Raw genomic sequence first — 15,968 nt, forward strand, 5'->3', positions numbered from 1 at the left:
GATGGATAGATGATTTGTGGATGGGTTGATGGATGGAAGGATGGACTGATGATGGAAGAATGGCTGGATGGGTGGATGGATGATGGCTGGCTGGCTGGCTGGCGGCTGGCTGGCAGCACGCTTGTGGCAGTGGGCTGGGAGGGGAGGGACCACAGAGCCGGAAGAGCGGGCCCTCAAGTTCCCAAGAGAGAAGGAGCCTGAGCGGGGCCGCCAAGCACAGCCAGTGTCCCCTGCAACTGGACTCGAGCCTTGGGACGTCGGGCTGGACACGTCCTGAGGGGACGATTAGGAGGAGGAGGAGGAGGAGGAGGAGGAGGAGGAGGAGTTGGAGACAGTTCCCCCGGGGTGAGGGAGGGATGCCGGGCGGGCACCCAAATCCGGCAAGGGCCCCGGGAGAGCACGGGCAGGGCGGCGTGTACCCGGGTTCGTCCGGGAGGATGACCCAGGCCAGCCAGCCTCCTCGCCCTCGCCCACCGTGGCACGTCCCCCGCCGGCCAGTGAGCGGTAGCCACTCGCTGAAGGCAGGGAAAGCGGCAGCAAGGGCGGGGCGGGGCGGGGCGGGGCGGGGCCTGTAACCCACGAGTGACCCCAGCGCCCCGATGGGCAGATGCCCAAGGCGACCCCCCCACGCCTTGTCCAGCGGGGATCCAGAGAGAGGCCCACGGCTCAGACCGAGGAGGGCTCTCTCGGGCTCCGAGGCAGGGAGGGGCCTGCCTGGCCCCCGACCCAGGTGGGGCGAGTCGGGGTCCAGTGCCAAGCCCTGCCCTGGACGGCGCGGCGGGCGGCCCCGAGGCGAGGCGTCGGCGAGAGCCAAGGAGCCCTGGAGGCCCCGGCCGGGGGGTGCGGGGTGGGGGAGTGGGGTGTGGCGGGGGCAAGGCTGGCCCCTGAGCAGAGCCGAGCAGGTTCTAGGTCGCGCGCCCTCCGGCCGCCCGGCCCGTGGGCCCTGGTCCGTGCTGCGGGAGCGGGGAGGGGCTCGGGGAGGGCCCAGGGGCGGCCGGGGGGTGGGCTGGGCTCGGCTGGGCTCGGCTGTCGTCGGGGGCGGGCCGGGGAGCGCGGCCGCAGGCGCGGAGCAGGCTCTTGGGCGGCGCGGAGACGGGCTCGTGCGTCTACGGCCATACCACCCTGAACGCGCCCGATCTCGTCTGATCTCGGAAGCTAAGCAGGGTCGGGCCTGGTTAGTACTTGGATGGGAGACCGCCTGGGAATACCGGGTGCTGTAGGCTTTTTTTTTCTGGCAGGAAGGAGCCTGTTTTCCAAAGGGGCTTTGCGTCGGCTTCTGCAAAGCTCTGTGGCCCGGGCCGGGCGGGGCCACGCCCAGGGCCACCCCCACGCCACCCCCACCCCACCCCCCGCCAAGCCAAGGGGCGCCCCCGTCCGCCCTGGCTGCGGGCTGGCCCGGCGGAGCCAGCCAGCCAGCCAGCCAGCCCTCGGGCTGGACCCCGCACCGGGGATAGGGGGTGGCCCCAGGGCGGGGATCCCAGGACCTCAGTGGAGGGGCCGCGGGGGAGGCCGTCTTGACTCGCGTGGAGCCTTCGAACCCCACATCCTGGGCTGGTGGCGGAGCTCTGCAGAGTCCGTCAGTCCGGGCGGCTGTGTCCACGCTGCCCAACCAGAGTCTCCTCCTCCTCGTCCTCCTCCTCCTGCCTGGTGGGTCGGTGGGTGTGGGTTTTGGTGTGTGTGGGTGTGGGTGTGGGTGGGTGGGTGGGTGGGTGGCTGGGTGGGTGGGGACCTCAGCGGTTCACGGAGGAGGCAGTGTCTGAACTAGAGGAGGGAGGAGTTGGATGGACGGCTGGCTGGATGGATGATAGATGAATGATGGATGAGTGGATGGTGGATGGATGGATGGATGGATGGATGGATGGATGATGGAAGAATGGATGGATGGGTGGATGGATGGATGGATGGATGGATAGATGATTTGTGGATGGGTTGATGGATGGAAGGATGGACTGATGATGGAAGAATGGCTGGATGGGTGGATGGATGATGGCTGGCTGGCTGGCTGGCGGCTGGCTGGCAGCACGCTTGTGGCAGTGGGCTGGGAGGGGAGGGACCACAGAGCCGGAAGAGCGGGCCCTCAAGTTCCCAAGAGAGAAGGAGCCTGAGCGGGGCCGCCAAGCACAGCCAGTGTCCCCTGCAACTGGACTCGAGCCTTGGGACGTCGGGCTGGACACGTCCTGAGGGGACGATTAGGAGGAGGAGGAGGAGGAGGAGGAGGAGGAGGAGGAGGAGGAGGAGGAGGAGGAGGAGTTGGAGACAGTTCCCCCGGGGTGAGGGAGGGATGCCGGGCGGGCACCCAAATCCGGCAAGGGCCCCGGGAGAGCACGGGCAGGGCGGCGTGTACCCGGGTTCGTCCGGGAGGATGACCCAGGCCAGCCAGCCTCCTCGCCCTCGCCCACCGTGGCACGTCCCCCGCCGGCCAGTGAGCGGTAGCCACTCGCTGAAGGCAGGGAAAGCGGCAGCAAGGGCGGGGCGGGGCGGGGCGGGGCGGGGCCTGTAACCCACGAGTGACCCCAGCGCCCCGATGGGCAGATGCCCAAGGCGACCCCCCCCACGCCTTGTCCAGCGGGGATCCAGAGAGAGGCCCACGGCTCAGACCGAGGAGGGCTCTCTCGGGCTCCGAGGCAGGGAGGGGCCTGCCTGGCCCCCGACCCAGGTGGGGCGAGTCGGGGTCCAGTGCCAAGCCCTGCCCTGGACGGCGCGGCGGGCGGCCCCGAGGCGAGGCGTCGGCGAGAGCCAAGGAGCCCTGGAGGCCCCGGCCGGGGGGTGCGGGGTGGGGGAGTGGGGTGTGGCGGGGGCAAGGCTGGCCCCTGAGCAGAGCCGAGCAGGTTCTAGGTCGCGCGCCCTCCGGCCGCCCGGCCCGTGGGCCCTGGTCCGTGCTGCGGGAGCGGGGAGGGGCTCGGGGAGGGCCCAGGGGCGGCCGGGGGGTGGGCTGGGCTCGGCTGGGCTCGGCTGTCGTCGGGGGCGGGCCGGGGAGCGCGGCCGCAGGCGCGGAGCAGGCTCTTGGGCGGCGCGGAGACGGGCTCGTGCGTCTACGGCCATACCACCCTGAACGCGCCCGATCTCGTCTGATCTCGGAAGCTAAGCAGGGTCGGGCCTGGTTAGTACTTGGATGGGAGACCGCCTGGGAATACCGGGTGCTGTAGGCTTTTTTTTTCTGGCAGGAAGGAGCCTGTTTTCCAAAGGGGCTTTGCGTCGGCTTCTGCAAAGCTCTGTGGCCCGGGCCGGGCGGGGCCACGCCCAGGGCCACCCCCACGCCACCCCACCCCACCCCCCGCCAAGCCAAGGGGCGCCCCCGTCCGCCCTGGCTGCGGGCTGGCCCGGCGGAGCCAGCCAGCCAGCCAGCCAGCCCTCGGGCTGGACCCCGCACCGGGGATAGGGGGTGGCCCCAGGGCGGGGATCCCAGGACCTCAGTGGAGGGGCCGCGGGGGAGGCCGTCTTGACTCGCGTGGAGCCTTCGAACCCCACATCCTGGGCTGGTGGCGGAGCTCTGCAGAGTCCGTCAGTCCGGGCGGCTGTGTCCACGCTGCCCAACCAGAGTCTCCTCCTCCTCGTCCTCCTCCTCCTGCCTGGTGGGTCGGTGGGTGTGGGTTTTGGTGTGTGTGGGTGTGGGTGTGGGTGGGTGGGTGGGTGGGTGGCTGGGTGGGTGGGGACCTCAGCGGTTCACGGAGGAGGCAGTGTCTGAACTAGAGGAGGGAGGAGTTGGATGGACGGCTGGCTGGATGGATGATAGATGAATGATGGATGAGTGGATGGTGGATGGATGGATGGATGGATGGATGGATGGATGGATGATGGAAGAATGGATGGATGGGTGGATGGATGGATGGATGGATGGATAGATGATTTGTGGATGGGTTGATGGATGGAAGGATGGACTGATGATGGAAGAATGGCTGGATGGGTGGATGGATGATGGCTGGCTGGCTGGCTGGTGGCTGGCTGGCAGCACGCTTGTGGCAGTGGGCTGGGAGGGGAGGGACCACAGAGCCGGAAGAGCGGGCCCTCAAGTTCCCAAGAGAGAAGGAGCCTGAGCGGGGCCGCCAAGCACAGCCAGTGTCCCCTGCAACTGGACTCGAGCCTTGGGACGTCGGGCTGGACACGTCCTGAGGGGACGATTAGGAGGAGGAGGAGGAGGAGGAGGAGGAGGAGGAGGAGGAGGAGGAGGAGGAGGAGTTGGAGACAGTTCCCCCGGGGTGAGGGAGGGATGCCGGGCGGGCACCCAAATCCGGCAAGGGCCCCGGGAGAGCACGGGCAGGGCGGCGTGTACCCGGGTTCGTCCGGGAGGATGACCCAGGCCAGCCAGCCTCCTCGCCCTCGCCCACCGTGGCACGTCCCCCGCCGGCCAGTGAGCGGTAGCCACTCGCTGAAGGCAGGGAAAGCGGCAGCAAGGGCGGGGCGGGGCGGGGCCTGTAACCCACGAGTGACCCCAGCGCCCCGATGGGCAGATGCCCAAGGCGACCCCCCCACGCCTTGTCCAGCGGGGATCCAGAGAGAGGCCCACGGCTCAGACCGAGGAGGGCTCTCTCGGGCTCCGAGGCAGGGAGGGGCCTGCCTGGCCCCCGACCCAGGTGGGGCGAGTCGGGGTCCAGTGCCAAGCCCTGCCCTGGACGGCGCGGCGGGCGGCCCCGAGGCGAGGCGTCGGCGAGAGCCAAGGAGCCCTGGAGGCCCCGGCCGGGGGGTGCGGGGTGGGGGAGTGGGGTGTGGCGGGGGCAAGGCTGGCCCCTGAGCAGAGCCGAGCAGGTTCTAGGTCGCGCGCCCTCCGGCCGCCCGGCCCGTGGGCCCTGGTCCGTGCTGCGGGAGCGGGGAGGGGCTCGGGGAGGGCCCAGGGGCGGCCGGGGGGTGGGCTGGGCTCGGCTGGGCTCGGCTGTCGTCGGGGGCGGGCCGGGGAGCGCGGCCGCAGGCGCGGAGCAGGCTCTTGGGCGGCGCGGAGACGGGCTCGTGCGTCTACGGCCATACCACCCTGAACGCGCCCGATCTCGTCTGATCTCGGAAGCTAAGCAGGGTCGGGCCTGGTTAGTACTTGGATGGGAGACCGCCTGGGAATACCGGGTGCTGTAGGCTTTTTTTTTCTGGCAGGAAGGAGCCTGTTTTCCAAAGGGGCTTTGCGTCGGCTTCTGCAAAGCTCTGTGGCCCGGGCCGGGCGGGGCCACGCCCAGGGCCACCCCCACGCCACCCCACCCCACCCCCCGCCAAGCCAAGGGGCGCCCCCGTCCGCCCTGGCTGCGGGCTGGCCCGGCGGAGCCAGCCAGCCAGCCCTCGGGCTGGACCCCGCACCGGGGATAGGGGGTGGCCCCAGGGCGGGGATCCCAGGACCTCAGTGGAGGGGCCGCGGGGGAGGCCGTCTTGACTCGCGTGGAGCCTTCGAACCCCACATCCTGGGCTGGTGGCGGAGCTCTGCAGAGTCCGTCAGTCCGGGCGGCTGTGTCCACGCTGCCCAACCAGAGTCTCCTCCTCCTCGTCCTCCTCCTCCTGCCTGGTGGGTCGGTGGGTGTGGGTTTTGGTGTGTGTGGGTGTGGGTGTGGGTGGGTGGGTGGGTGGGTGGGTGGCTGGGTGGGTGGGGACCTCAGCGGTTCACGGAGGAGGCAGTGTCTGAACTAGAGGAGGGAGGAGTTGGATGGACGGCTGGCTGGATGGATGATAGATGAATGATGGATGAGTGGATGGTGGATGGATGGATGGATGGATGGATGGATGGATGATGGAAGAATGGATGGATGGGTGGATGGATGGATGGATAGATGATTTGTGGATGGGTTGATGGATGGAAGGATGGACTGATGATGGAAGAATGGCTGGATGGGTGGATGGATGATGGCTGGCTGGCTGGCTGGCGGCTGGCTGGCAGCACGCTTGTGGCAGTGGGCTGGGAGGGGAGGGACCACAGAGCCGGAAGAGCGGGCCCTCAAGTTCCCAAGAGAGAAGGAGCCTGAGCGGGGCCGCCAAGCACAGCCAGTGTCCCCTGCAACTGGACTCGAGCCTTGGGACGTCGGGCTGGACACGTCCTGAGGGGACGATTAGGAGGAGGAGGAGGAGGAGGAGGAGGAGGAGGAGGAGGAGGAGGAGGAGTTGGAGACAGTTCCCCCGGGGTGAGGGAGGGATGCCGGGCGGGCACCCAAATCCGGCAAGGGCCCCGGGAGAGCACGGGCAGGGCGGCGTGTACCCGGGTTCGTCCGGGAGGATGACCCAGGCCAGCCAGCCTCCTCGCCCTCGCCCACCGTGGCACGTCCCCCGCCGGCCAGTGAGCGGTAGCCACTCGCTGAAGGCAGGGAAAGCGGCAGCAAGGGCGGGGCGGGGCGGGGCGGGGCGGGGCCTGTAACCCACGAGTGACCCCAGCGCCCCGATGGGCAGATGCCCAAGGCGACCCCCCCACGCCTTGTCCAGCGGGGATCCAGAGAGAGGCCCACGGCTCAGACCGAGGAGGGCTCTCTCGGGCTCCGAGGCAGGGAGGGGCCTGCCTGGCCCCCGACCCAGGTGGGGCGAGTCGGGGTCCAGTGCCAAGCCCTGCCCTGGACGGCGCGGCGGGCGGCCCCGAGGCGAGGCGTCGGCGAGAGCCAAGGAGCCCTGGAGGCCCCGGCCGGGGGGTGCGGGGTGGGGGAGTGGGGTGTGGCGGGGGCAAGGCTGGCCCCTGAGCAGAGCCGAGCAGGTTCTAGGTCGCGCGCCCTCCGGCCGCCCGGCCCGTGGGCCCTGGTCCGTGCTGCGGGAGCGGGGAGGGGCTCGGGGAGGGCCCAGGGGCGGCCGGGGGGTGGGCTGGGCTCGGCTGGGCTCGGCTGTCGTCGGGGGCGGGCCGGGGAGCGCGGCCGCAGGCGCGGAGCAGGCTCTTGGGCGGCGCGGAGACGGGCTCGTGCGTCTACGGCCATACCACCCTGAACGCGCCCGATCTCGTCTGATCTCGGAAGCTAAGCAGGGTCGGGCCTGGTTAGTACTTGGATGGGAGACCGCCTGGGAATACCGGGTGCTGTAGGCTTTTTTTTTCTGGCAGGAAGGAGCCTGTTTTCCAAAGGGGCTTTGCGTCGGCTTCTGCAAAGCTCTGTGGCCCGGGCCGGGCGGGGCCACGCCCAGGGCCACCCCCACGCCACCCCACCCCACCCCCCGCCAAGCCAAGGGGCGCCCCCGTCCGCCCTGGCTGCGGGCTGGCCCGGCGGAGCCAGCCAGCCAGCCAGCCAGCCCTCGGGCTGGACCCCGCACCGGGGATAGGGGGTGGCCCCAGGGCGGGGATCCCAGGACCTCAGTGGAGGGGCCGCGGGGGAGGCCGTCTTGACTCGCGTGGAGCCTTCGAACCCCACATCCTGGGCTGGTGGCGGAGCTCTGCAGAGTCCGTCAGTCCGGGCGGCTGTGTCCACGCTGCCCAACCAGAGTCTCCTCCTCCTCGTCCTCCTCCTCCTGCCTGGTGGGTCGGTGGGTGTGGGTTTTGGTGTGTGTGGGTGTGGGTGTGGGTGTGGGTGGGTGGGTGGGTGGGTGGCTGGGTGGGTGGGGACCTCAGCGGTTCACGGAGGAGGCAGTGTCTGAACTAGAGGAGGGAGGAGTTGGATGGACGGCTGGCTGGATGGATGATAGATGAATGATGGATGAGTGGATGGTGGATGGATGGATGGATGGATGGATGGATGGATGGATGATGGAAGAATGGATGGATGGGTGGATGGATGGATGGATAGATGATTTGTGGATGGGTTGATGGATGGAAGGATGGACTGATGATGGAAGAATGGCTGGATGGGTGGATGGATGATGGCTGGCTGGCTGGCTGGCGGCTGGCTGGCAGCACGCTTGTGGCAGTGGGCTGGGAGGGGAGGGACCACAGAGCCGGAAGAGCGGGCCCTCAAGTTCCCAAGAGAGAAGGAGCCTGAGCGGGGCCGCCAAGCACAGCCAGTGTCCCCTGCAACTGGACTCGAGCCTTGGGACGTCGGGCTGGACACGTCCTGAGGGGACGATTAGGAGGAGGAGGAGGAGGAGGAGGAGGAGGAGGAGGAGGAGGAGTTGGAGACAGTTCCCCCGGGGTGAGGGAGGGATGCCGGGCGGGCACCCAAATCCGGCAAGGGCCCCGGGAGAGCACGGGCAGGGCGGCGTGTACCCGGGTTCGTCCGGGAGGATGACCCAGGCCAGCCAGCCTCCTCGCCCTCGCCCACCGTGGCACGTCCCCCGCCGGCCAGTGAGCGGTAGCCACTCGCTGAAGGCAGGGAAAGCGGCAGCAAGGGCGGGGCGGGGCGGGGCGGGGCGGGGCCTGTAACCCACGAGTGACCCCAGCGCCCCGATGGGCAGATGCCCAAGGCGACCCCCCCACGCCTTGTCCAGCGGGGATCCAGAGAGAGGCCCACGGCTCAGACCGAGGAGGGCTCTCTCGGGCTCCGAGGCAGGGAGGGGCCTGCCTGGCCCCCGACCCAGGTGGGGCGAGTCGGGGTCCAGTGCCAAGCCCTGCCCTGGACGGCGCGGCGGGCGGCCCCGAGGCGAGGCGTCGGCGAGAGCCAAGGAGCCCTGGAGGCCCCGGCCGGGGGGTGCGGGGTGGGGGAGTGGGGTGTGGCGGGGGCAAGGCTGGCCCCTGAGCAGAGCCGAGCAGGTTCTAGGTCGCGCGCCCTCCGGCCGCCCGGCCCGTGGGCCCTGGTCCGTGCTGCGGGAGCGGGGAGGGGCTCGGGGAGGGCCCAGGGGCGGCCGGGGGGTGGGCTGGGCTCGGCTGGGCTCGGCTGTCGTCGGGGGCGGGCCGGGGAGCGCGGCCGCAGGCGCGGAGCAGGCTCTTGGGCGGCGCGGAGACGGGCTCGTGCGTCTACGGCCATACCACCCTGAACGCGCCCGATCTCGTCTGATCTCGGAAGCTAAGCAGGGTCGGGCCTGGTTAGTACTTGGATGGGAGACCGCCTGGGAATACCGGGTGCTGTAGGCTTTTTTTTTCTGGCAGGAAGGAGCCTGTTTTCCAAAGGGGCTTTGCGTTGGCTTCTGCAAAGCTCTGTGGCCCGGGCCGGGCGGGGCCACGCCCAGGGCCACCCCCACGCCACCCCACCCCACCCCCCGCCAAGCCAAGGGGCGCCCCCGTCCGCCCTGGCTGCGGGCTGGCCCGGCGGAGCCAGCCAGCCAGCCAGCCAGCCCTCGGGCTGGACCCCGCACCGGGGATAGGGGGTGGCCCCAGGGCGGGGATCCCAGGACCTCAGTGGAGGGGCCGCGGGGGAGGCCGTCTTGACTCGCGTGGAGCCTTCGAACCCCACATCCTGGGCTGGTGGCGGAGCTCTGCAGAGTCCGTCAGTCCGGGCGGCTGTGTCCACGCTGCCCAACCAGAGTCTCCTCCTCCTCGTCCTCCTCCTCCTGCCTGGTGGGTCGGTGGGTGTGGGTTTTGGTGTGTGTGGGTGTGGGTGTGGGTGTGGGTGGGTGGGTGGGTGGGTGGCTGGGTGGGTGGGGACCTCAGCGGTTCACGGAGGAGGCAGTGTCTGAACTAGAGGAGGGAGGAGTTGGATGGACGGCTGGCTGGATGGATGATAGATGAATGATGGATGAGTGGATGGTGGATGGATGGATGGATGGATGGATGGATGGATGGATGATGGAAGAATGGATGGATGGGTGGATGGATGGATGGATAGATGATTTGTGGATGGGTTGATGGATGGAAGGATGGACTGATGATGGAAGAATGGCTGGATGGGTGGATGGATGATGGCTGGCTGGCTGGCTGGCGGCTGGCTGGCAGCACGCTTGTGGCAGTGGGCTGGGAGGGGAGGGACCACAGAGCCGGAAGAGCGGGCCCTCAAGTTCCCAAGAGAGAAGGAGCCTGAGCGGGGCCGCCAAGCACAGCCAGTGTCCCCTGCAACTGGACTCGAGCCTTGGGACGTCGGGCTGGACACGTCCTGAGGGGACGATTAGGAGGAGGAGGAGGAGGAGGAGGAGGAGTTGGAGACAGTTCCCCCGGGGTGAGGGAGGGATGCCGGGCGGGCACCCAAATCCGGCAAGGGCCCCGGGAGAGCACGGGCAGGGCGGCGTGTACCCGGGTTCGTCCGGGAGGATGACCCAGGCCAGCCAGCCTCCTCGCCCTCGCCCACCGTGGCACGTCCCCCGCCGGCCAGTGAGCGGTAGCCACTCGCTGAAGGCAGGGAAAGCGGCAGCAAGGGCGGGGCGGGGCGGGGCGGGGCGGGGCCTGTAACCCACGAGTGACCCCAGCGCCCCGATGGGCAGATGCCCAAGGCGACCCCCCCACGCCTTGTCCAGCGGGGATCCAGAGAGAGGCCCACGGCTCAGACCGAGGAGGGCTCTCTCGGGCTCCGAGGCAGGGAGGGGCCTGCCTGGCCCCCGACCCAGGTGGGGCGAGTCGGGGTCCAGTGCCAAGCCCTGCCCTGGACGGCGCGGCGGGCGGCCCCGAGGCGAGGCGTCGGCGAGAGCCAAGGAGCCCTGGAGGCCCCGGCCGGGGGGTGCGGGGTGGGGGAGTGGGGTGTGGCGGGGGGCAAGGCTGGCCCCTGAGCAGAGCCGAGCAGGTTCTAGGTCGCGCGCCCTCCGGCCGCCCGGCCCGTGGGCCCTGGTCCGTGCTGCGGGAGCGGGGAGGGGCTCGGGGAGGGCCCAGGGGCGGCCGGGGGGTGGGCTGGGCTCGGCTGGGCTCGGCTGTCGTCGGGGGCGGGCCGGGGAGCGCGGCCGCAGGCGCGGAGCAGGCTCTTGGGCGGCGCGGAGACGGGCTCGTGCGTCTACGGCCATACCACCCTGAACGCGCCCGATCTCGTCTGATCTCGGAAGCTAAGCAGGGTCGGGCCTGGTTAGTACTTGGATGGGAGACCGCCTGGGAATACCGGGTGCTGTAGGCTTTTTTTTTCTGGCAGGAAGGAGCCTGTTTTCCAAAGGGGCTTTGCGTCGGCTTCTGCAAAGCTCTGTGGCCCGGGCCGGGCGGGGCCACGCCCAGGGCCACCCCCACGCCACCCCACCCCACCCCCCGCCAAGCCAAGGGGCGCCCCCGTCCGCCCTGGCTGCGGGCTGGCCCGGCGGAGCCAGCCAGCCAGCCCTCGGGCTGGACCCCGCACCGGGGATAGGGGGTGGCCCCAGGGCGGGGATCCCAGGACCTCAGTGGAGGGGCCGCGGGGGAGGCCGTCTTGACTCGCGTGGAGCCTTCGAACCCCACATCCTGGGCTGGTGGCGGAGCTCTGCAGAGTCCGTCAGTCCGGGCGGCTGTGTCCACGCTGCCCAACCAGAGTCTCCTCCTCCTCGTCCTCCTCCTCCTGCCTGGTGGGTCGGTGGGTGTGGGTTTTGGTGTGTGTGGGTGTGGGTGTGGGTGGGTGGGTGGGTGGGTGGGTGGCTGGGTGGGTGGGGACCTCAGCGGTTCACGGAGGAGGCAGTGTCTGAACTAGAGGAGGGAGGAGTTGGATGGACGGCTGGCTGGATGGATGATAGATGAATGATGGATGAGTGGATGGTGGATGGATGGATGGATGGATGGATGGATGGATGATGGAAGAATGGATGGATGGGTGGATGGATGGATGGATAGATGATTTGTGGATGGGTTGATGGATGGAAGGATGGACTGATGATGGAAGAATGGCTGGATGGGTGGATGGATGATGGCTGGCTGGCTGGCTGGCGGCTGGCTGGCAGCACGCTTGTGGCAGTGGGCTGGGAGGGGAGGGACCACAGAGCCGGAAGAGCGGGCCCTCAAGTTCCCAAGAGAGAAGGAGCCTGAGCGGGGCCGCCAAGCACAGCCAGTGTCCCCTGCAACTGGACTCGAGCCTTGGGACGTCGGGCTGGACACGTCCTGAGGGGACGATTAGGAGGAGGAGGAGGAGGAGGAGGAGGAGGAGGAGGAGGAGGAGTTGGAGACAGTTCCCCCGGGGTGAGGGAGGGATGCCGGGCGGGCACCCAAATCCGGCAAGGGCCCCGGGAGAGCACGGGCAGGGCGGCGTGTACCCGGGTTCGTCCGGGAGGATGACCCAGGCCAGCCAGCCTCCTCGCCCTCGCCCACCGTGGCACGTCCCCCGCCGGCCAGTGAGCGGTAGCCACTCGCTGAAGGCAGGGAAAGCGGCAGCAAGGGCGGGGCGGGGCGGGGCCTGTAACCCACGAGTGACCCCAGCGCCCCGATGGGCAGATGCCCAAGGCGACCCCCCCACGCCTTGTCCAGCGGGGATCCAGAGAGAGGCCCACGGCTCAGACCGAGGAGGGCTCTCTCGGGCTCCGAGGCAGGGAGGGGCCTGCCTGGCCCCCGACCCAGGTGGGGCGAGTCGGGGTCCAGTGCCAAGCCCTGCCCTGGACGGCGCGGCGGGCGGCCCCGAGGCGAGGCGTCGGCGAGAGCCAAGGAGCCCTGGAGGCCCCGGCCGGGGGGTGCGGGGTGGGGGAGTGGGGTGTGGCGGGGGCAAGGCTGGCCCCTGAGCAGAGCCGAGCAGGTTCTAGGTCGCGCGCCCTCCGGCCGCCCGGCCCGTGGGCCCTGGTCCGTGCTGCGGGAGCGGGGAGGGGCTCGGGGAGGGCCCAGGGGCGGCCGGGGGGTGGGCTGGGCTCGGCTGGGCTCGGCTGTCGTCGGGGGCGGGCCGGGGAGCGCGGCCGCAGGCGCGGAGCAGGCTCTTGGGCGGCGCGGAGACGGGCTCGTGCGTCTACGGCCATACCACCCTGAACGCGCCCGATCTCGTCTGATCTCGGAAGCTAAGCAGGGTCGGGCCTGGTTAGTACTTGGATGGGAGACCGCCTGGGAATACCGGGTGCTGTAGGCTTTTTTTTTCTGGCAGGAAGGAGCCTGTTTTCCAAAGGGGCTTTGCGTCGGCTTCTGCAAAGCTCTGTGGCCCGGGCCGGGCGGGGCCACGCCCAGGGCCACCCCCACGCCACCCCACCCCACCCCCCGCCAAGCCAAGGGGCGCCCCCGTCCGCCCTGGCTGCGGGCTGGCCCGGCGGAGCCAGCCAGCCAGCCAGCCAGCCCTCGGGCTGGACCCCGCACCGGGGATAGGGGGTGGCCCCAGGGCGGGGATCCCAGGACCTCAGTGGAGGGGCCGCGGGGGAGGCCGTCTTGACTCGCGTGGAGCCTTCGAACCCCACATCCTGGGCTGGTGGCGGAGCTCTGCAGAGTCCGTCAGTCCGGGCGGCTGTGTCCACGCTGCCCAACCAGAGTCTCCTCCTCCTCGTCCTCCTCCTCCTGCCTGGTGGGTCGGTGGGTGTGGGTTTTGGTGTGTGTGGGTGTGGGTGTGGGTGTGGGTGGGTGGGTGGGTGGGTGGCTGGGTGGGTGGGGACCTCAGCGGTTCACGGAGGAGGCAGTGTCTGAACTAGAGGAGGGAGGAGTTGGATGGACGGCTGGCTGGATGGATGATAGATGAATGATGGATGAGTGGATGGTGGATGGATGGATGGATGGATGGATGGATGGATGGATGGATGATGGAAGAATGGATGGATGGGTGGATGGATGGATGGATAGATGATTTGTGGATGGGTTGATGGATGGAAGGATGGACTGATGATGGAAGAATGGCTGGATGGGTGGATGGATGATGGCTGGCTGGCTGGCTGGCGGCTGGCTGGCAGCACGCTTGTGGCAGTGGGCTGGGAGGGGAGGGACCACAGAGCCGGAAGAGCGGGCCCTCAAGTTCCCAAGAGAGAAGGAGCCTGAGCGGGGCCGCCAAGCACAGCCAGTGTCCCCTGCAACTGGACTCGAGCCTTGGGACGTCGGGCTGGACACGTCCTGAGGGGACGATTAGGAGGAGGAGGAGGAGGAGGAGGAGGAGTTGGAGACAGTTCCCCCGGGGTGAGGGAGGGATGCCGGGCGGGCACCCAAATCCGGCAAGGGCCCCGGGAGAGCACGGGCAGGGCGGCGTGTACCCGGGTTCGTCCGGGAGGATGACCCAGGCCAGCCAGCCTCCTCGCCCTCGCCCACCGTGGCACGTCCCCCGCCGGCCAGTGAGCGGTAGCCACTCGCTGAAGGCAGGGAAAGCGGCAGCAAGGGCGGGGCGGGGCGGGGCGGGGCGGGGCCTGTAACCCACGAGTGACCCCAGCGCCCCGATGGGCAGATGCCCAAGGCGACCCCCCCACGCCTTGTCCAGCGGGGATCCAGAGAGAGGCCCACGGCTCAGACCGAGGAGGGCTCTCTCGGGCTCCGAGGCAGGGAGGGGCCTGCCTGGCCCCCGACCCAGGTGGGGCGAGTCGGGGTCCAGTGCCAAGCCCTGCCCTGGACGGCGCGGCGGGCGGCCCCGAGGCGAGGCGTCGGCGAGAGCCAAGGAGCCCTGGAGGCCCCGGCCGGGGGGGTGCGGGGTGGGGGAGTGGGGTGTGGCGGGGGCAAGGCTGGCCCCTGAGCAGAGCCGAGCAGGTTCTAGGTCGCGCGCCCTCCGGCCGCCCGGCCCGTGGGCCCTGGTCCGTGCTGCGGGAGCGGGGAGGGGCTCGGGGAGGGCCCAGGGGCGGCCGGGGGGTGGGCTGGGCTCGGCTGGGCTCGGCTGTCGTCGGGGGCGGGCCGGGGAGCGCGGCCGCAGGCGCGGAGCAGGCTCTTGGGCGGCGCGGAGACGGGCTCGTGCGTCTACGGCCATACCACCCTGAACGCGCCCGATCTCGTCTGATCTCGGAAGCTAAGCAGGGTCGGGCCTGGTTAGTACTTGGATGGGAGACCGCCTGGGAATACCGGGTGCTGTAGGCTTTTTTTTTCTGGCAGGAAGGAGCCTGTTTTCCAAAGGGGCTTTGCGTCGGCTTCTGCAAAGCTCTGTGGCCCGGGCCGGGCGGGGCCACGCCCAGGGCCACCCCCACGCCACCCCACCCCACCCCCCGCCAAGCCAAGGGGCGCCCCCGTCCGCCCTGGCTGCGGGCTGGCCCGGCGGAGCCAGCCAGCCAGCCCTCGGGCTGGACCCCGCACCGGGGATAGGGGGTGGCCCCAGGGCGGGGATCCCAGGACCTCAGTGGAGGGGCCGCGGGGGAGGCCGTCTTGACTCGCGTGGAGCCTTCGAACCCCACATCCTGGGCTGGTGGCGGAGCTCTGCAGAGTCCGTCAGTCCGGGCGGCTGTGTCCACGCTGCCCAACCAGAGTCTCCTCCTCCTCGTCCTCCTCCTCCTGCCTGGTGGGTCGGTGGGTGTGGGTTTTGGTGTGTGTGGGTGTGGGTGTGGGTGTGGGTGGGTGGGTGGGTGGGTGGCTGGGTGGGTGGGGACCTCAGCGGTTCACGGAGGAGGCAGTGTCTGAACTAGAGGAGGGAGGAGTTGGATGGACGGCTGGCTGGATGGATGATAGATGAATGATGGATGAGTGGATGGTGGATGGATGGATGGATGGATGGATGGATGGATGGATGATGGAAGAATGGATGGATGGGTGGATGGATGGATGGATAGATGATTTGTGGATGGGTTGATGGATGGAAGGATGGACTGATGATGGAAGAATGGCTGGATGGGTGGATGGATGATGGCTGGCTGGCTGGCTGGCGGCTGGCTGGCAGCACGCTTGTGGCAGTGGGCTGGGAGGGGAGGGACCACAGAGCCGGAAGAGCGGGCCCTCAAGTTCCCAAGAGAGAAGGAGCCTGAGCGGGGCCGCCAAGCACAGCCAGTGTCCCCTGCAACTGGACTCGAGCCTTGGGACGTCGGGCTGGACACGTCCTGAGGGGACGATTAGGAGGAGGAGGAGGAGGAGGAGGAGGAGTTGGAGACAGTTCCCCCGGGGTGAGGGAGGGATGCCGGGCGGGCACCCAAATCCGGCAAGGGCCCCGGGAGAGCACGGGCAGGGCGGCGTGTACCCGGGTTCGTCCGGGAGGATGACCCAGGCCAGCCAGCCTCCTCGCCCTCGCCCACCGTGGCACGTCCCCCGCCGGCCAGTGAGCGGTAGCCACTCGCTGAAGGCAGGGAAAGCGGCAGCAAGGGCGGGGCGGGGCGGGGCGGGGCGGGGCCTGTAACCCACGAGTGACCCCAGCGCCCCGATGGGCAGATGCCCAAGGCGACCCCCCCCACGCCTTGTCCAGCGGGGATCCAGAGAGAGGCCCACGGCTCAGACCGAGGAGGGCTCTCTCGGGCTCCGAGGCAGGGAGGGGCCTGCCTGGCCCCCGACCCAGGTGGGGCGA

The 15,968-nt window shown here is 69.8% G+C and overlaps 8 non-coding genes across 8 annotated transcripts; all 8 read left to right on the plus strand.

Annotated features, from left to right (window-relative positions):
* The first annotated feature begins 1,104 nt into the window (after nucleotides 1-1,104).
* On the plus strand, nucleotides 1,105-1,223 carry LOC132646216 (5S ribosomal RNA). The gene has a single exon (XR_009584333.1). It is a non-coding gene; the product is annotated as a 5S ribosomal RNA (ribosomal RNA).
* A 1,807-nt stretch (nucleotides 1,224-3,030) lies between these two features.
* Nucleotides 3,031-3,149, plus strand: LOC132646218 (5S ribosomal RNA). Its single transcript, XR_009584334.1, has one exon. It is a non-coding gene; the product is annotated as a 5S ribosomal RNA (ribosomal RNA).
* A 1,796-nt stretch (nucleotides 3,150-4,945) lies between these two features.
* Nucleotides 4,946-5,064, plus strand: LOC132646219 (5S ribosomal RNA). The gene has a single exon (XR_009584335.1). It is a non-coding gene; the product is annotated as a 5S ribosomal RNA (ribosomal RNA).
* A 1,784-nt stretch (nucleotides 5,065-6,848) lies between these two features.
* LOC132646220 (5S ribosomal RNA) lies at nucleotides 6,849-6,967 on the plus strand. Its single transcript, XR_009584336.1, has one exon. It is a non-coding gene; the product is annotated as a 5S ribosomal RNA (ribosomal RNA).
* Nucleotides 6,968-8,759: 1,792 nt separating this feature from the next.
* LOC132646221 (5S ribosomal RNA) lies at nucleotides 8,760-8,878 on the plus strand. Its single transcript, XR_009584337.1, has one exon. It is a non-coding gene; the product is annotated as a 5S ribosomal RNA (ribosomal RNA).
* A 1,778-nt stretch (nucleotides 8,879-10,656) lies between these two features.
* On the plus strand, nucleotides 10,657-10,775 carry LOC132646222 (5S ribosomal RNA). Its single transcript, XR_009584338.1, has one exon. It is a non-coding gene; the product is annotated as a 5S ribosomal RNA (ribosomal RNA).
* Nucleotides 10,776-12,543: 1,768 nt separating this feature from the next.
* Nucleotides 12,544-12,662, plus strand: LOC132646224 (5S ribosomal RNA). Its single transcript, XR_009584341.1, has one exon. It is a non-coding gene; the product is annotated as a 5S ribosomal RNA (ribosomal RNA).
* Nucleotides 12,663-14,444: 1,782 nt separating this feature from the next.
* Nucleotides 14,445-14,563, plus strand: LOC132646225 (5S ribosomal RNA). The gene has a single exon (XR_009584342.1). It is a non-coding gene; the product is annotated as a 5S ribosomal RNA (ribosomal RNA).
* The last annotated feature ends 1,405 nt before the right edge of the window (nucleotides 14,564-15,968 follow it).

The sequence above is a fragment of the Meriones unguiculatus genome, chromosome 10, assembly GCF_030254825.1.
Source record: "Meriones unguiculatus strain TT.TT164.6M chromosome 10, Bangor_MerUng_6.1, whole genome shotgun sequence".
NCBI lineage: Eukaryota > Metazoa > Chordata > Mammalia > Rodentia > Muridae > Meriones > Meriones unguiculatus.